Raw genomic sequence first — 21218 nt, forward strand, 5'->3', positions numbered from 1 at the left:
AACCTGGGCATGTGCCCTGACTGGGAATTGAACCATGACTTTCTGGCTCTTAGGCTGATGTTCAAACACTGAGCCACACCAGCCAGGCAGAAAGAACTACTCTTTAGGTGACCACCAATGGTTTGAAGCATCCACATCTGTTTTTATTCATCTGCAATGGAAAGATTCAGTCAACCTGTCACCCAACTTCATGGTATAAATACTGTGCCTTCAAGGGTGGGGACCCCAGCATTTGGTGAGAGTTTGTGCCCAGAATGCACAGTAGGAATCGATCACTTGAAGATCCTGCAATCATCAGGTGAAGCTGCTGCTTTTATGCCCTGCATGGACTTTCTCGGGAGGCCGATGATTCAAGACCAAGATGATCACCCAGTAAAAGTATAAGTCTTTTCAGAAGGGAAAATTCTGGATCCCAGGGCTTCAGATGAGAAGATTGCATTTGGAAAGGAAGTAAATTGTGTTGAGAGTGAGCATTCAATAATAATTCCTGCACTCGCTCTGAGGAAGGAGTGCTGAGGATGTCGGGAGGTACCCCCCCTGTACCCCCTCCTTGAGTGCCCAACCTTCCCTGGTGCCCTCCTGTGAAAACTCAGCCTTGCAGTCTCCTAGCTGTGTGATGTGAGTGGGCCAGGTGGGGCACCAGAGAGAGCAAGCTTAGCCAATTTGTGTCAACCTACCTGGCCCCTAGGGGGCCTCAGATTGAACTGTTTAAGCAAAGTATCTTAATATAACATAAATCCATTCTACAACCAACCACATGGGAAATTATGTGGGTAGCACTTTCCTTGAAAATGCCTGGCAGGTGGAGAGGAATTGCACAGCATTTCCCCATATGTTAACTGCTTTTCATTTCAGGTCTGGAAATAAAACCGAGCTTAATCATCACGGCAGGGCTGACTAACAGTATGTCTATGTGTTCGGGCCTTATGTCGATTCTTTCCCAGATTAAGATTTGCCCAAGAAAAATAGAAAGCTACATTTAAAACTTAAGTTGCCTAAGCTGTCCGGCGTGGCTTAGTGGTTGAGTGTCAACTGGTGGACCAGGAGGTCACGGTTTGATTCCCTGTCAGGCCATGTGCCCAGGTTTTGGGCTCAATCATCATTAATGTTTCTATCTCTCTCTTCCTCTCCCTTTCTCTCTGAAATCAATAAAAATATATTTTTAAAAATTAAAAAAATAAAACTTAAGTTGCCTAAGTAGCTTAAGTAGTCCAGTGCAACTCTGTCAACATATATTGAATACCTGCAGTGAATACCTGCAGTGTATTATATCCTCAGGTATCCTTATAGAGATGAATGAAACATAAGGCTTCCTTCCATTGCCATCTCTGGCATTTCAAACAGTTAAGGTGAATGTGTGGCTGCAAACTCATGGGCTGAAGATCTGGAAAATCATGCCAAACCCCAAATCCATTCTTATTCCCAAATTGATGACCAACCTCAACCTAAAAGTGGAAAGAAGATTCAAGCAGTAAATGCTATTTAACTTTGGTAAGTCCTCCACATTTATAGTCCTGGCTATCTGCTAGCCAACTTGTATCTGTTTTGTTTTTAAATTTTATTGATTTCTGAGAGGAAGGAGAGAGAGATAGAAACATAAATGATGAGAAATGTTTGGGGTCTTCCGGCATGCCCCCAGTGGGGATCGAGCCCAAAGCCCAGGCATGTGCCCTTGACCAGAATCAAACCCGGGACCCTTCAGTCCACAGGCTGACACTCTATCCACTGAGCCAAATTGGTTAAGGCTATCTTTTTTAAAAAAAGTCATTGGTTCAACAAATATATTTCTAGCACCTATTACATCCCAGGTACCATTCAAGGCACCAGAGGTATATCATTCGACAAAATAAGTAACAATTGTGGTTTACATTTATGGAGCTTACATTTTGGTAAAAGCATAGCAATTATAATACTGTAATAGATGTGTTTTCCATACAAAATTGATAGAGATTAGATATTTTCTGTCAATATTATTTTAGAAAGAATTTTTATTGACCAACATCTGAATTGAAAATGAACTTTCTAAATAGTAGGCATATTGGTTGCTATTTAATTAATTATGCCCTTGTTTTAAAAAAAATAATAGTGTATGTGTTAAGTGCACTAAAATTAAGTATAACTATCTTACCTAATAATAGATAAACATGTAAATTGACTGTCCCTCTGCTACGCCCACCAGCCAATCAGGAGAGTATGAAAATTAACCCAACAAAGATGGCGGTTAATTTGCATACATAGGCACGAAGCGGGGGAGCGAAGACTGAAGGCTCCAGCCGGAGCAGTGAAGACTGAAGGCTCTGGCTGGAGCAGCAAAGGCCTGGGTCCCGGGTGCTGGAGGAAAACCGGTGCTGGCAGCCAGGGGAAGGGAAGGCCTATTGCACAAATCTCTTCATGCAATGGGCCTCTGGTGTATTAATAAATACATATACTTTAAATTACTCATTTAAAATTTTAAAAAATACTCACCATGCTGACAATATCAAAAAAGTTTCATGAATTTTCTGTTCTCCCTAAGGTCTTGGGTCTTGCTGGCTTATGGTTTCTGCTGTCGGCATAATCTTGACTTTCTCCTTCCAACAAATATCTCTCGAATAACTTGTTTTTGACCTGAGACATATCCCACATGTGTACCCTTTCAAGGCCTCAAGTATTTTTCACTTCATAATTTTGCTTATGCCATGCCATTTCTGCAAGGTAATTGGCATGGATTAGACACTTCCTAGCAACATCTTTTGGATACAAAGAGCGCTGGAATTTAACATGCAGATGAGAATGTGCACCATTTAGAAAAAGCAAGAAATTGGTTAAAAACTTGAAGAGGTCTGCATTTATTAAAAGAACTAAAAAAGAGGGTAATGTTGCCAATGAATTCAACAGGGGGGATCCTAAGACAGTGGGGTGTTGGTGAACAGTACAATATCTGGATTTAGTCTGACCTTCACCACCGACTCACTGTGCAACCTTAGATAGGTGACAACTTCTCTGGTTCCCCACCCCCTTCTCCATTTAAAGCCTCCATCTGGCCTCCATCATGAGCTTTCCCTCCCAAACAATTTGATAGGGTTTAAATCAAATAGACTGGATCCCTGTGTGCAATCCCATTTACTTTTAAATAGAATCGGGTGGAACAATTCATCTTCGTGTTAGCGTTTTGTTTGATATTGACACTAATCTCAGGAATTTGGAAATGGATGTCTACTTTTCAGTACCAAAAAGCACTAACATTAGTTCCTTTCATGTACAAAATGATTTTAACAGAACTTTTAAAATCACATGACTTCCCCTAGATCTGTTCTGAATGATCAGAATTGGAATCTTGGCTAACTCCAAAAGGACAATATTGGGACATTCACAGGACTGTAATCTAAGCCTCTTAATAAAACAGAGGTGAGAGACTGGGCTGGAGGATTGTTTTCAAATTATTTCAAGATCACATCTCTCGAGTTTTGTATCTCATTCCTTCAGCCATGAAAATAAATAATTGCACAATATTTTCAGAACTTAAACCAGGTTGAAATGAGGCAATCAGACTAAAAACAACTGAATTTACCCTGCTTCTTTTTCACATTTCCTTGGGTTATTTTTATAAGAGCTATAATTATTGGAAATCTTTTTAGTTCAGTGAAAACGTCAGATTCATCTTGTTAAGGAATGGGTTATATAGTCCATTATATAAATTTTTTTCCCAACATAAATTGCCATTGAGGCTAATAGTGGCCATTTTCCTCCATGAGACTAGGAAAACACACCTTAACAAGACAGTAAATGTTTTGTGCTCTTAAATTTTTAAAAACTAAAAAAAAAAAAAGGCCTAAAAGCCAAAAGATACCAGGTAGGGTTGTTGTTGGTTGGTTTGATTTTGGTTTCTTTTTTTATTTTTCCAGAAAGTTCACACAGTGAAGGAGAAAATGCCACACCTGCTACCAGGAAGTCTAGCAAGTCACAGGATCAAAGCCTCACAGGTACAGTCAATGATAAAAAATTCTGACAGTCCGGCCGGCATGGCTCAGTGGTTGAGCATTGACCTATGAACCAGGAGTTCATGGTTCAGTTCCTGGTGAGGGCACATGCCCAGGTTGCAGGTTCGATCCCCAGTATGGGGCATGCAAGAGGCAGCTGGTCAATGATACTCTCTCATCATTGATTTCTCTCTCTCTCTCTCTCTCTCTCTCTCTCTCTCTCTCTCTCTCTCTCTCTCCCTCTCCCTTCCTCTCTGAATTCAATAAAAACAAACAAATACATATATTTAAATTCTGACATTCTGTCCAACAAAATACAAAACAACCCGACAATAATGAGGACCCATAGAGTGAGCAGGCTGCATTGTCCTTGGGGCTATTGAAGATTGGGGTTGGCTAGGGGGTGGGGGTGCCTCTTGACCTGCAGGCCTACAGAATGTCTCCTGGAAACCCAGGATAAACATTTACTTAATCTAAAACATGTTCTTTGAATCATTGGTCAAATTCACTTCTAAGAAATTCAAACATTTTTCCCACCATTTATAATTTGTGAAAATAGACAGGGTCTATACATGCTGTGTGTGTGTGTGTGCGTGTGTGTGTGTGTGTGTGTGTTTAAAGCTTATTATATTTTCTTTTTAAAAAATATATTTTTATTGACTTCAGAGAGGAAGGGAGAGGGAGAGAGAGAACTAGAATCATCAATGATGAGAGAAAATCATTGATTGGCTGTCTCCTTCATGCCCCCCCCCACTGGGGATTGAGCCCACAACCCAGGCATGTACCCTGACCCAAAATCAAACTGTGACCTCCTGGTTCACAGGTCAAGACTCAACCACTAAGCAACATTGGCTTAGCACTTATTATATTCTCTCCTGAAAATTTTCTGTTTTCTTCATGACTAGACAAAATTAAATCTCAAATAAATTGCTTTTTTAATCTGCCTACTTAAAATATTAAGAAAGCCTCTGATTCTTAGTCTGACATGGACTCGTGTGGTAAAGGAATGCTACATTTACAGGAACACTAATATCAAGTACATATTAATATGTTTTCTCTTTCTGAATTATGTTTTTTATAATAACTTTTAGCATTTATTTATATCATAGTTTATAATATAAAATGTGATAAAATAATGAAAGCTGACTTATTTTAGGCAGTATTCCTGTTTGGTTAGGATGAAAATTCTAAAAGTTTACAGAGAAAATGAATGATTCTAACTTCTTCTAATCCATAAAAATCTCAGAGTTGAAATAGATTGTATTAAGGGTATGAAATAAATTGGAGTACCTGATGTAGATATTAAAAAATTGAATGCATATTTTTCATGGTTACATGAACTTTATGATTACCTGTACTAGTGAGCTGTGACTGATTAAGTCAGTGGTTCTCAACTCTGGCTACACATTAGAATTTTCTGGTGAGCTTTTCAAAAAATATCAGTGTCATGGCCCCTCCCCAGACCAAACGGAATCAGAATCTCTAGGAGTGGGGCTTGGGAAACAATTCTTAAAAAATGTCCCACATGATTGCAATAGGCAGTCATTGGAGCTGAGAATCACCGACTCCTTATAGGGTCTGACCCTGGAAACATGAATGATCATGTGGTCTATGTACTGGGAGTTGCCATTGCAGATCTACTACCAGCAGGTAGCAGTAGAGGGAAGTAAACACCAGGCCAGATGTCAGCCCTGCTTAAGAAGCCTGGCCAATGCACACTGGGTACCAAAAGGAACCTTTAAAGATTGCAAGATGTCTTAAAATTATTCTCAAGGTCGTGTTTTTTTTGCTTTTTTCTGAAGCTTCTACTTGAGTCTAATATTTGGGAAGCTCAATATATGCAACCAAGGCAGGTGTTTAAAAGCCTGGGAAATAGGAAAGGAGATGGGAAGGGGGGAAATCCCACAGAATGAGAAATTGTTCTTTTTCAAGGATTACTTTGCCTCCAAAAAATACAAATTTTCTTGGGAGAAATATCTATACCTGTCTATATTTATGTCTATGTTCTAAACCTTCAGAGCTGTGGAAAGAACTATGGAATTTAAAATCTAAGGTGGGGTATCTGATGCCATGATAATGTGATCTTGAGCAAGTTCATCTCTTAATCTTCAGTTTCCTCATTTGTAAAATGGGGTCATATTGAAAAGCAACAGAAATACAAATCACTTATAAAATTTTCCACTGTGTAAGTGTTAATTAATTTCTTTAACGTTGGCTTTTGTGAAAGAGTAGGTAGAAGCTACACTTACCTTTTCTCAGGACCACACTGGAATTACAACTAAAATATAGGACAATCAAAAAATAAAAAATAAATAAATATGAAAAAACATTTTAAGGCAGATAAAATATTTTTACAAAACTAAACAAGTGGGACTACATCAACCTAAAAAGGTTTTGCACAACAAAGGAAACCATCAACGAAATAAAAAGACAGCCCACTGAATGGGAGAACATATTCACCAATGATACATCTGATAAGGTGTTAATATCCAAAATTTATGAAGGACATATCAAACTCAACACACACACACACACTCACACACACACACACACACACACACACACCAATTTTAAAATGGACACTTCTCCAAAGAGGACATACAGAAGCCAATAGACCTATGAAAAGATGCTCAATGGCACTAATCAACGGAGAGATGCCAATTAAAAGCACAGTGAGATATCACCTTGCACCTCTCAGGATGGCTATCATCAATAAATCGACTAACAACAAGGAGAAAAGGGAATCCTTGTGCACTGTTGGTGGGAATGCAGATTGTTGCAGCCAGTATGGAAAACAATATGGCGTTTCCTCAAAAAATAAGAAATGGAACTGCTGTACGAGCCAGTGATTCCATTTCTGGGAATATACCTAAAGAAATCTGAGTGAATAAAAAAGCTGTGGTACATTTACACAATGGAATACTACTTGGCTGTAAAAAAAGAAGGAAATCTTACCTTTTGTGACAGCATGGATGGACCTGGAGAGTATTATGCTAAGTGAAATAAACTAGTCAGAGAAAGACGAATAACATGATTTCACTTATATGTGGAATCTAATGAACAAAATAAGCAACCAAACAAAGATAGAAACAGACTCATAGATACAGAGAACAGACGAACAGCTGTCAGAGAGAAGGGGGTTAAGGGGCTGCATGAAAAAGGTAAAGGCATTAAGCAGAAACAAATTCATAGACACAAACAACAGTATGGTGATTATCAGAGGGAAAGAAGGGTTGGGGTGGTAGAAAAGGGTAAAGTGGTGACGAAAGAAGACTTGGGGTGATGAATGCACAATCTTACCCAATAATAGACAAACATGTAAATTGACCGCACCTTCGCTACGCTAACCAGACAATCAGGAGAGTATGCAATTAACCCAAAAGATGATGGTTAATTTGCATACGTAGGCTCCAAGTGGCGGAGTGAAGCCTGACGGCCCCGGGGCCGGAGCAGCGAAGCCGGACGGCCCCAGGGCTGGAGAGTAAAGCCTGACAGCTCTGGGGCCAGCTCCGGCTGGAGCCTGGCCAGAGCGAAGGTCTGGATCCTGGGTGCCAGAGGCAAACCAGTGCCAGCAGCCAAGGGAAGGGAAGGCCTATTGCATGAATTTCTTTGTGCAACAGACTTCTAGTACAATATATGGGTGATGTATTATAGAATTGTACAGTTGAAACCATATGATTTTATTAACCAATGTCACCCCCAATAAATTCAATGAAAAATAAATAACAAAAATAAAAATGTTTTAACTGCACACAAAAAAAGTTGGCTCTCAGATATATTGAAATTTCAAGTAAATCCCTTGATTTCGTAAGGGTCTCCCATGTACAGAGCCCTATACTGAGGTCCGTGGTCTAATGAAGACCCTGACTCATTATCAAGCTTGGTTAGGAATATTCACACAAAAAAGTAGTCATTGTTCTACATACCTGTACACACCTTAACTTCGTCTTGGTATCTCAAGAACTAGCTAATGAAGAGTTAGAGTTCAATTAAAATGACTGAAATATGGCTAAAATAGGACAGTCTTGTCTCAGCATAGGGGAAGAGAGAGCACCACTGCATTTTTGACAGCTGGCTTCTGGAGAGTGGCCAAGTATTAAAATGTTTATGTCCCCATGTTCTCCTGCCCCAAGAGGCTTAATAAAGATTCTGGTTGGAATTAAATTTACAATATGGTGGTGGGACCTTTCATTTTTCCTGAAGACACAGTCTAAGCCCTTTAGAGTATTGTGTTTCATCTCTATAAATATCTACAATTTATGGAGTGTCCCTCCTCCAACAAATTGCAAAAGATTGCTGATGATATTTGGCCTTCCAAGAACTAACAGATTTGTTTACAAACTACATTGAATATTATTTTCAAGCTTTGCCATCAAAATGGAGAGCCTGAGCAGTCAGCAGCTGGGACATTTAACACATAGCCTTAGACTCAAAGCTCTTGTTCTTCTTAAAATATATTTTTATTGATTTCAGATAGGAAGGAAGGGAGAGGGAGAGATAGAAACATCAGTGATGAGAGAGAGAGTCATTGATTGGCTGCCTGCTGGACGTCTTACACTGGGGACCGAGCCCACCACCAGGCATGTGCACTGACTGGGAATAGATCTACGACTTCCTAGTTCACAGGTTGATGTGCAATCACTATGACTTCCTGATTCACAGGTTGACGCTGAGCCAGGCCAGCTGGGCTGAAAAGCTCTGATTTCTATGTCTCCACTCCCCATCTTTACTGTAGTGACTGAAGGGCTGGCCCAGGACCTGGCCCTCCTCACAGCCTCCTGTACAGGGGTGGACAAAGATAGGTTTACAGCGGTGAGTACACAAAGCACAGTTTATTCTTGTATTATTATTTACTGACTAGAAGCCCAGCACGCGAAATCGCGCAGCCCCGCCCACCCACGCACCCCTTGCCATGCACGGAGCCTCCTGGTGACTGGTCTTTAGTTATTACGGCGTTATGACCACTCGGTTTTTATTATATAGACTAGAGGCCCATTGCACGAAGAGATTCATGCAATAGGCCTTCCGTCCCCTGGTTGCCGGCACCGGTTTTCCTCCGGCACCGGTTTTCCTCCGGCACCAGAACTCAGGCCTTTGGTCCAGCTGCAGCAGAGAAGCCAAGCCTCTTCAGTCTCCAGTCTTCACTCGGCTGGAGCCTTCAGTCTTCGCTCTGCGCCTGTGTATGCAAATTAACTACCATCTTTGTTGGGTTAATTTACATAATCATCCTGATTGGCTGGTGGGTGTAGCGGAGTGACATCAATTTGCATGTTTCTCATTTATTAGTGTAGATTGTTCTATTATTTATGTGTCTTACAACTATAAACCTACTTTGTCCCCACCCCTGAATGTCTTATTTGGAGAAGACACTCAACCCTTCTCTAGAAGACATGGAGTGCTGGAATTGGAAGACTATCTGATCTAACACTCTCCTCTACAGAGTGAGGCTGAAAGACACACCCAAGGTAACTCCGTTAGGGGCAAAACAAGAACTTGAACCTAGGACTCCTAACCTCCAGATTCATTGAATGATTAGTAAGAAGCATTCACTAGCTCATAGAAGACCTATGAAAGGCTGCCACTGAGAAGGAGTGAAAGGTATGGAGTTATTCTACTCCCTGCAGTTCCCAGCAGGTCCCCTGTGCTATAAGGACACCAAGGTTACACATCTGAGTAGAACACATGACAGCAGAAGTAGTGGCATTTGGGGGGATTTGAAGACATGGACAGAAAGCAGAGGCTTCTTCTACCCCCACCTGCCTCCAGGAACTTTCCCATCTTGTCTAGACCGGGTTCTAACAAGAGAACAAACTGTTTCACCAAAGCTCTGAGTAAGGGCTTTCGGGACATCTGCACATAGTGGTCTGGACTTGGGCTGGTGAGCTGAGTGGGACAGAAATTTGTAAATAATAAAGCATTAGAGAAGCAACAGGGGATTACTGCCCATCTTTTATTTTAATCCAAGAAAGGCTTGGCTTTTGTTTGTACTGTTGGAATTTGGAGTCAGAACAAAACAGTGTGTTAAGAATGTTACGGAATTCAATCTTGGCTTTTAGAATGCAGAATCGCTACACATGCTCCTTTCATCACAGAGAAGCTCCAACCTACTCCAAGTGAAGTTCCCTTGCTATTTCCTCGTTCTAAGGCCCACAGGAAGCACATGTCTTTTACTGGACTCAAATCTACACATGATTAATATTGCCAAGACTGACAGTTGTGTGAGCAACCCTTGTGTAATGTAGTGATTTTAGGCATCTGGCACGTGAAGTTTACAAAGTTAAATAGTAATTTCAGCTATGTTAATTGCTCCATGACAAGAAAGCTCGGGGGGGTAGCAAAGACAATAAAACAATTAGAATTGTCATTCACACCCCCTAATGCAGACCCAGCAGGTGTGTGTTGGCGTAATGCCTACCCAGGCACGTTAGCAGAACAGCTACCATGGCCTTGTTCTTGAGGGTCAGAGAAGACTATTCCTCTCCAATCTGGGGGCTAACTTACCCCCAATAATGGCTCTCAGATACAGAATGACCATCTAAAGCTAACAGGCAAATTAGCCAAGGTGCATGGATTTAGTCCTAAAATAAAATAAATCCAGAGCAGAACTGGAAACTCAAGCAGAGACTAGGGAAAGATGGACGATTCTTCTCTGAATACAAACCTGCAAATATGAATGCCATCCCCGGCATCTGAGCCAGAATTAGTCCTGAATTTTTGTAAATGATCCAGGCTTGACATGTCTGAGTGTGTACATCATGCTACGTTTTCCCAGAAGCGGGATGCCAAGCTAATAAGGATAAATGGCAGAAGAGCGAGTTGAACTCTGTGAGAGTGGCGAGGCATGAGATCCCAGTGTTTTTCGGCCCCAGATTATGGTACCGCTAAAAGTCAGCGCATTCCCTGGCCCACAGTGGGGAACCGGCCTGCGCCCTTCAGGAGGCAGAGGCGGGCTTCCAGGGTGGACAGAAGGCAGCTTACGCTGGAAGTTCACCTGCAGCGCAGTCTGCGAAGGGATCCCGGATAAAGCCACTTCCCCATTCAAACTGTGCTTCCAGATGTGCCATCGCTCCCTTATACATACGTATACTCTTAAGCCACCAGCAGAGGAGCGTCCCAATTTTTTAAAATCTATATATTTTTAATTGATTTCAGAGAAGAAGGGAGAGGGAGAGGGAGAGAGAGAGAAAGAGAGAGAGAGAGAGAGAGAGAGAGAGAGAGAGAGAGAGAGAGAAACATCAATAATGAGAAAGAATCATTGATCGGCTGCCTCCTGCACACCCCACACTGGTGATCAAGCCCGCAACCCAGGCATATGCCCTGACCCGGAATCCAACCCTCACCTTTTGGTTCATAGGTCGATGCTCAACCACTGAGCCACACCTGCTAGGTCCTAATTCTTTTTGTTTCATGACCTAGGATGTTGGTATCTTTTCTGATATCTGACTGTGCATCGTAGCCATGCAGCAACTGTTTTCTCTTTCAATATTTGTACACACATATTTCTTTAATGTTGCAGGATGCTTGGAGCTAAGCAACACCCACATTGTTGGCTGATGATCCAAGTGCTAAAAAAAACTGTTCAATTTTATCTTAACGGAGAAAAACAGAGCCCATGAATTCAAGTAGTGATGCACACATTTTTGTTGGTATTAAAAGTCATCTGGGACCCTCCTCCTGAAACACAAAAGTGAAAAGCCTTGCAGATTGCAACCCCCCAGACCCTATCCCTGAAGATACTGTTGTAGGTCCAGGAATCTGCCTTTTTTAACTAGGGCCCTAAGTGATTATGAGAGAGGCTCAGGTTGTGCTCTGAGAAACCCTAAAATGAAGAGCAGTGTTAGCTATTCTCAGCCACTTATTAAGCTATCATCTCAGAAAAACACCCATGAAGAGTTAAAAAGCCCTATGAGTGAAGCAACCATTCTGCAGAGGGAAGTTTCTGGATGCCTCCAGAAGAGATAAAGGCAAATGCTTTGTTTCAAAAAATGACCTCATTCCATCATCTGGTTGCCTTCCCCTGCTCCTCCTCCTCCTGCCTGTTCTCCATGCCTTCCTCCCCTGCCTCCTTCTTTTTTGATTCACGTAGGCACTAAATTCTTTTCTCCTCTATTACCCAACCTCCTTTTCAGAAGCTGTTGCAATGTTGTTAGAGGACTGTTTTGAAGAAGATGGAGTAGGTAACTATCCATTGTTAGCAGCACTTAAAGGTGCGCCTCAGAACTTCAGAAAGGCCAAGAGGCCGCTCTCTCCAGAGTCTTGGCATTGGCCGGGAATAAATCACCTTATCTTTAAGATGACTACGGTAGGCGTCACGTAAAGTGGTGGGGAAATTCAGTAGCACCTCATTGCTCGGATCCCAGCGAGGGAGTATTCCGTACTCCTCCTCCACCCTACTCTACACAGACACCCCCTCCAACATTACCAGGAACCGGCACACACACAGCAGTCCACAAAAGTCACCTTGCCCCACCAAATTATACACCAACTGCCCCAATAGAAACCTCCAGAAACTAACGATCAAGCTTAGTCACCAGGGTAACTCCCAGCCTAGGAATGGAGCAGAGCTTTTGAAGTAGCAGTTGGGGAATGCGAGGGTAGCAGGACTGATTTAAGAGGTGGTTAACACAAACAAAGCTATTTACAAGCAAGGTCTTTCATTCTTTTATCGGTGAAGCAAAGCAGCTGCCCTGTTAGTCTTGGCACTGTAATCTGACCAGTAAAATGGCACTTGGTTAACAACATCCTCTCACCAAACCAGGAAGTGATGAAAAGATGTCTCCATGGACCCCTTTAGGGATAAACAGAGGGACATGCTTGGTACCTTTTGAACATTTGGCTGTTGTGATGGGAGGAAAGAAGTTGCAAACGTGGATGAATGATTAACAGTGAGGTTCGTATCCTGGCAGCCTGTATCCATCTTCCTTGTGGCTGAAGAGCTGTCTGCAGAGAATAATCCAGAAAAAGAAAAGAGAACGGAACTTTGAAAAGTTATTCTTTTTTTTCCACAAGCAGAACAGCTTTTCTTCCTGTGCTCCCATTGCCTTGCCCAGTGGGGAATTAATCTTCCATCTGGGAACCTGGAGTTCATAAGCCTATGGAGGGAATGCTGAGTACAGGGAAAGGAAGAGGATGCAAAAGTTCTCTCCTTTGAGCAGGAAATGGGCAGTCCTTACTCAGGGTTACTCAGCTTCTCTATGTTTCACTTCCAAGTCTCCTCAAAGCCACCTCAACCTTTTTGTTCATGCCTCTTGGACTATCAATTTATTCTAAGTGCAGAGGAGGAGCAAATCCTGATGTGTATGATCAACCAATGGAATCACCAAAGGGGTTCCACAGACCTGCCAAAGCCTTCCTACTGTAGGGTGTCACTAGGCTGACTCTGGGACCCGCAGTTCTGAGCTGTAAGGCATTACTTGGCAACTGATGTGACATATAGGTCCTACCAATTATTTGCATCAGCACCTTATCAAAGTGAATCACTGTGGATTTGTTCTGCTCCCAGCTGCTCACTCTACCTTGAGAATGCTAAAAAATGAATGGGCTATGCTTGCTCTTATTACTACTGACAGGCTATTCTGATACCATTGTCTCCTGGCCCCATTTTTAGCTAATTACTGGTAATACCACTGTACGGGACTGATTCTCCCATTGCTCTATCTCCAAGATCCCAAACCTAAGCTGCTATTTATAGCCAAGAAAATCTATAAAAAGCCAGCGACCAGAACGCCATAACGACCACAACAACCAGAGACCAGAACACCATGGCCTCTCGCCCAGGCTGCCCCCCCCACCCCCCCTAGGGAGCGGTTAGGGGTGCCCTAGGCAATGCGATAGGGTGTGAGTTTGATGGAGATTGTGGGATTGTGGAGGACGCCTGGGCCACCAGAGGACTGTGGGATGGTGGAGGATGCCTGGGCGCCTACCGCTGCAACGTGAGCCTGTTATTGCGCATGTACATAGCCAATAGCCAGCCCTATAGTCCTCAGCCTCTATTTGGATGTGACTTCTGGCGGGAAATTGTTTCAGTTGAGGTTTGCTGTTCCTTTGCTGCGAGGAAGATTAGAATTAAAGGTTTTGTTTGTTACCTTGGTTTGAAGCAGAAGAAAATGGGATAGTGACGAATAAGAAACTTTGGAGATAGTGAAGGGCAGCTTGTCCAGACTGTTGAGAGCTCAGAATTAGAGTTTAATTGGGATAGAAATCCTGTAAATAGCACCTGATGCCTGAAATCTGAGCACTCTACTTTTAGGTTTTCCAGTTCAAGTTTTTGGAGACTGGGTATTAAACATTCCTGGTTGGCCCTGACCGGTTTTGCTCAGTGGGTAGAGCATCGGCCTGCAGACTGAAGGGTCCCAGGTTTGATTCTGGCCAAGGGCATGTGCCTTGGTTGCAGACACATCCCAGGTGGGAGGAGTGCAGGAGGCGGCTGATCTATGTTTCTCTCCCATCGATGTTTCTGACTCTCTATCCCTCTCCCTTCCTCTCTGTAAAAAAAATCAATAAAATATATTTAAAATAAAATAAAATAAACATTCCTGGTTGGAAAGTGTTTTTATAGAAGCCCATAAGTATTAAGTATTGGCTGTGCTTACCATGCTTAGCTCTCTGTAAGGAATATGGAATAATGTTAAATGCCTCATGTTCTCAAGAACATTGAATTTTAAAATAAAAAATAAAGAAGAAATATAAATATTAAAAATAAAAAAAGAAGAAGTTTGAGTTTTAGGGGCAATCAGGCAGGCAAGCAGAGTGGTTAGGAGCCAGTGGTCCCAGACTGCGAGAGGGTGTAGGCCGGGCTGAGGGACTCCCCACCCCCACCCCCATGAACAAATTCATGCACTGGGCCTCTAGTAAAATAATAAACAAAATAAAGTGGCTCAAAACATTTTCTCATCTAACATATTTTAATATTATAGACCATAGCCATTGTGATAAGTAGATTGACCCAAACCATCCTGTCCAAGTCTTACAAAGGCATGAAACACTCAGGAGGAAAAAGCAACTGAGCTAACAGACTCAGAGAATTATACAGGCATGACCTAGAGATTAATCAGCTCTCTCATTCTAGTGGAGGAAACAGATCTCTTTCAGTAATTCAGGGAAGTGAATTAATTTGATCAAGATCACAAAATTAGTGGCAGACCCAGGCCTAAATTATAGTCTCTGGAAACTAAGCCAAAAGTTTCCATTACTACACATGCTGTATCAGCAATATATCTTCTCAAAAATTTCTAAATTAATTATAACATTCTATGATGATGATATCAATGGTCTTTTTACAGAGCTGACGTTTGACCCCTCCAATCATCTCAAAATGGTGTTAGTACTCCCAGCTCACTTGGATCATTTCATCATGTTCCATTGGAGCTGGAAAAATCCCCTCTTTGGTGGCCATTCCAACCTAAAGGTTTTTCATCATCAAAGAGCCATGCTTGCGAGTGAAGGTGTTTTATCCACTATCTCTAAAAGCTACTCAAGACCTGCTATCCATCACTTAGTCTGCTTCTATTTGGGCTGCTATGGCAGGGCCCACCATCCTCTGTGGAATGCTTCCATGTTATCTTTAGGGGTTTACAGGTATGATGTCTAATCTCATCTCACATGCTTCCCCAAAACTATCAGTATTAGTGGTTGCCTGAGGTTTCGCATTCATTCACAGACTTATTGAATAGCTTCTAAGGCCCCCATCTGCTATTGAAATCTATAGCACATACATGATGCCCACTGGCCAGAAGGGGCTCAGGAGAGTGGTTTTTGAACGAATGTTTTGCTGACAAAGCGGGGGGTATACAATGAGAAACATTTTGTTTGAACACAGTACACTCTACCACAAAATATCATGCCCTTAATATTCCTATGCAATTTGCCAAATCATTGGTTGCTTCCAAGAGATATTATGAAGAGAAAATCATGAAATACAAGATAGGAAAGATGAGAGAGAGAGAGAGAGAGAGAGAGAGAGAGAGAGAGAGAGAGAGGTTCATTCCATGTTGTTTAAGTAGAAGCATGAAACAGGCCTGGTTGATGATAGAGAAAAAGTAATAAATATTATGGAGCTGTAATAAAAAGAGAATTGATGGCTCGAGGGAAGAAAGGAGGTGGGGAGCTGTATTCAGAAAATAAGCAAGGCTGACACTATCCTTAGCCAAGAAAATGTGGAAACATACACAATCCAAATGTCAATCAATCACCAGGAATATGACAGCAGCATAATTTTTAGTTATAAAATCTATTATCCTTTTCTGGATCTGTGTGTGTGTGTGTGTATCTTTATTTTAGGGAAGACGAACAAGACACACAGGAACTGTGGATGTGATCATAAAGTAGGGAAAGCCAAGTACTTGGAGGACTGTTTTCACAGGAGCCACATTTTGAATCCGCACAAACAGGTCCCTGTCAGCTCACTGGCAGTGCACTGATTACAAATGCGACCAAGTGGAAAAACCTTCCCACTGCCAACTAGTCATTGGAACTTTGATAAGAAGGTGACAATTTAGCAGTGGGTGCAAGTTCAGGGATGCATTAAAATTAAAGGGGAGGACTAAGGAAGAGGAAAGGACAGTAGCTCACTCCATCAGTCTCCTTAACACAATAAAATGATTCACAAACTCTAATTTCCCCGTGTATTCTAAAACTCCCCAGAAGATCGTCACCAACAATCTCTTTGCTCTAAATACACAGGCATTTTCCAGAACTGATCTTCATGCTCTATTGGCAACATTCCTCTCTGCTGTCTTGTGTGACACCTGCTTTCCCCGTTTCTCTCTGGCTGTTCCTACTTACTAAACTACATGACCTCTGACCTTTAATTTGGGAGATGCTGAGAGGCTCTGTCCTATTGTCTCCTCTCACCTAAGTGTATATTCTAAGGGAATATTATTCTCTCTCTGACCCAAGGTACCATCTTTATACTGGTGACACTCAAACCTATTCTAGCCAAGATTTTGCAGCTCAGGAGATCCAACTGTTCACTGAGTGACTTCATGTGAATGAGTACCAGGAATCTACAACCCAACCAGTCCAAGCTACTCATTGGTCTCCCCTCACCCCTGTGCTACTGCTCAGACACAACTCATCATTCCCCCAGGTAACCTGGTCAGACTTCCAAGCCTCATTCTTGGTTCTTCTCTTTTCTTTAGATCATGAATATTTACTGAGTGTCAACATGTACCAGAAACTGTGCAAGGCAGGCCCCCGGATGGAATGGTAAATGAGGTCAAAATGGTCCCGGCCCTGCTGGAGCTGATGCTCATGGACACGTCCTCACTCTCACCGATCCTGCCAACACTGCCCTTCAGAAGCCTCCTTCTCTCTAACCCCTACTTGAGGTACCATCGTTTGGGGTTGTCACTTTACTACTTGGGGTACCATTGTTTGGGGTTGTCACTTTACTACTTGGGGTACCATCGTTTGGGGTTGTCACTTTCCTACTTGGGGTCCCATCGTTTCTTGCCATGATTGCTTCCATTGCTTCTCAACTCTTTTCTCTGATTCTAGGCTTGCCTTTCAAATGCTTTCCACAGGACAGGGAGAGGAATCTGCCTAAAACTGGTCTTAGCACACCAGCTCTGCTTAACATACTTCAGTGGCTCCTGCCCGGGCCCTGACTCATCAGTAGAACCCATGACCCCAATTCCTTCAGCCACCGTGATTCATGATTTTCTCCCTGTATAACCCATCCTCTGGAAACCATCGGGGGGCCAGGCCTTTGTGCACTAGCTTGCCTGTGACTCCGGGCTTGGTGCCATTTCCTCAAGTAATAAACCCTTTCTTGGCTGCAAATTACTGTTTGCGTATGATTGGGCTTTGAAGCATGCAGGCCAATGGACCCCTTTAGTTTGATAACACCTGGTCTCTGAAGATTTCCCCAAGGAACCCAAGCCCCTTCCCCTGCCCAGCACAGCGTCTTACACACAATTACACCTAGTAAATGTTTCCTGAGGGAATAAACTAAGACACCCAATAAGAAATCAAATAATTTTCATATTATGTATTTTAAAAGTTTTCAAGCTTCTATCATTAATATCTTTTTATTGATTTCAGAGAGGGAGATGGAGAGATAGAAACATCAGTCATGAGAGTCATTGATTGGTTGCCTTCTGCAGCCCCCTCTGGGGATCGAGCTTGCAACCCAGGTATGTGCCCTGACCCACAATTGAACCGTGACTTCCTGGGTCATAGGTCGATGCTCAACCACTGAACCATGCTGGCCAGGCTCAAGTTTCTGTCATTAAGTATCAAGCAGCTGAAAAGACTAACATGGTTAACATCAAGCACCATTCCTACCCGAGGCATAGACATGTAGCAAAAGGATATTTAACATTTTCCTCAACTGTTTATTTGGCAGAGGAAGATAATGTAACCAAATCCATCTGTTTCCTCTAGGCCAGGGATTTCCAATGGTGATAAAAAGAACTTCATGCTGACCTTCTAATGACTCCTGACTTATATCACCTGTTTGTCAGACATGTGTTTAAAATTTTAATACATATGAATAAATTACTAGGACACAACCTAGAATAAGTATAGAGTTCTTATATAAAAGTTAACAGCTTTGAAACAAAAAGGTACGTTTCTTGGCTGATCATCTATTCTCATGACATGTGAACAGCGAAGCTGTTTAAAGCACTGTTTTCATTATGTACTTTTAAAAAACTTGATGGTAACCAGGAATTACATAATTATAGGATTTAGGGCTAAACGAAACCCAATAAGTTATTTATTTCACTATCAAGATCTCAAATAGCAAGCTGCAATTTTAAAGTTTAAAAACTGGATAGAGTTACATTTATATATTCACATCACCATTGTGGACCATTTTCATAAATGACATTGCTTATTCAAGGTCAGCTGGTGTTATCCACCCCAATATTCAAAACCTTCCTATCCCATCTTCCTTTCTGACTTATAAAGATCATTTAGCTTCCTCCTGCAAGCCAAGGAAGTAAAGTTTCTTACCTACACTGCATATAACCTGGTTTACTGCTATGTATTTTAAATTTACCTTGTTACTAACTCATAATTCTTATTGGACTAAAACTGTAGGCTTGTCATTATTAAACACCACTATTTCTAGCAAATCTAGACCCAAGATCCTAATGGGTGTAGGATTTCTTTTTTGAATAAAATTAATCTAAAATGGATTATGGTGATGGCTGCACAACACTATTTAAATGGGTGAGTTATATGGTATGTGAATTATCTCAATCAAACTGTTAAAAAAATAAAACAGATTTTGGCACCCTTTTCATGGATAAAAGACACTAATTAAAAAAACATTTAGCAAAAAAAAACAAGCGTATGTGGCGTTTATTCCCCTTCCAGATACCATTGCTTTTAGTTCACTTACAATTTTATCTGCTTATCCCATGTGACACACAAGCAGAGCTCAGAGCCACAACAAAGTCCAAAATAGTTCTTTCAGAGAAACTTTAAAAAGCAGCTTAATACCATTACCCAATAGTATTAAAGCGCTGCTCTGATACCATTTTATGATCTTAAGCTCTTGCTTTCCATTTTGAAATAACAAAAGGGCTTATACAGATAATGTAACTGGACTTTATGGAACATCTTTTGTCCTTGAAAAACAAGTTTATCATATTTAGAACAAAGCAAATAGTGTGCTTAGATAATCAGTAAGTAATGTTGATGGATAGAATGTAATTTCCTGAAGGCAGGATTCCAATGTTCATTGATGGATTTAATGACAAACTAAAGTGATAGCTTGACCAAAAGGAGTTTATTCTCTAAATTGTTCCTACGCTGAAATGGACGTTAAGTAACAGACATTTTAATGTACCAAAATGATCAACTATGCAGTTTCAATATATTTTTATTGTCAATAGTTCTTCTGGAATAAGACTTTTCATTTAAAGAAAACACATAAGAAAATTTAGGAAGTCAATTTTTTTTAAAAAATATATTTTATTGATTTTTTACAGAGAGGAAAGGAGAAAGATAGAGAGTTAGAAACATCGATGAGAGAGAAACATCGATCAGCCGCCTCCTGCACATCTCCCACTGGGGATATGCCCGCAACCCAGGTACATGCCCTTGACCGGAATCGAACCTGGGACCTTTCGGTCCACAGGCCGACGCTCTATCCACTGAGCCAAACCGGTTTCGGCAGAAGTCAAATTTTTTTAAAAAATATATGTTTATTAATTTCAGAGAGGGAGAGGGATAGAAACATCAATGATGAGCGAGAATCATTGACTGACTGCTTCTGGCATGCCCCACACTGGGGATCAAGCCTGCAACCCGGGCATGTACCCTGACTGAGAATTGAACTGGTGATCTCTTGGTTCCTGGGTTGTCATTCAACCACTGAGCCACACTGGCCGGGCTCAAACAACTTCTTTATGGGAAATTTTCTAAGATCACTACCAAATAAATTGAATGAACATAAGTCCACCAGAAAAGTTACAAGTCACTATCAATACTCTTTTAAGACAGATCATTTTGGGGATTAGTACTTAAAGATGATTCTACTCTTAGTTCCTTAGTCTAGCTATTGATGGTTATTTGGGACCAAATAAGGAAATTCTGAAAGTATTTGGTTCACAGGAATATAACTCAATCACTGAACAAGACATTAATTTCAATTAGTTATTCTGAAAACCAAAACATCAATAAATATATTTAAAAGACATTGAATTGACATCAAGTGGAAAATATTTTCCTATTACATCAAAGTAATGAGAACTTGAAGTCTGCCTGTTGTCCCTGCATCTGGTAATTCAATGTTCAATGTCAGATAAGATGGTAAAAAAGCTTTCTGAGAAGTTCCAAATATATATATGGTAAAACATTTTCACCTATGTTGGTTTAATTCTCCTTCTCCTTCTATACACGTTTAGGATGCTCACGAGCTATCATCCATTTATTTTGGATTAATTAATGTAGATTTCTTCTTCTTCCATTTCACTTTAAAATGGAAACTTTTTATCTACCAAAGTGTTAGGTACTGGAACTAAAAATTTCATATACAGCACTCAGCAGAGCCTCGAAAAGTTTGGCTGTGACTGTGACTTACTTATAAAACTATTTGGAATGGTCCCTAAATGAGGTTTTGTACATTCTTCAGCCAATAGCAGCAAAACAAAATCATTCCAAGCCACCATAAATGGTGCTGTTTGTGTAGAAAGATGTTTTTGTAAAGGCTGTGGGTACTCTTAAATAACATGCCTGGATTATCAAAGTAAAACATTCAAAATCATTAAAAACCTTTTAACCAATGAAAAATGATAATTCAAGAAA

This window comes from Myotis nattereri, assembly GCF_964212035.1.
Source record: "Myotis nattereri genome assembly, chromosome: 13".
NCBI lineage: Eukaryota > Metazoa > Chordata > Mammalia > Chiroptera > Vespertilionidae > Myotis > Myotis nattereri.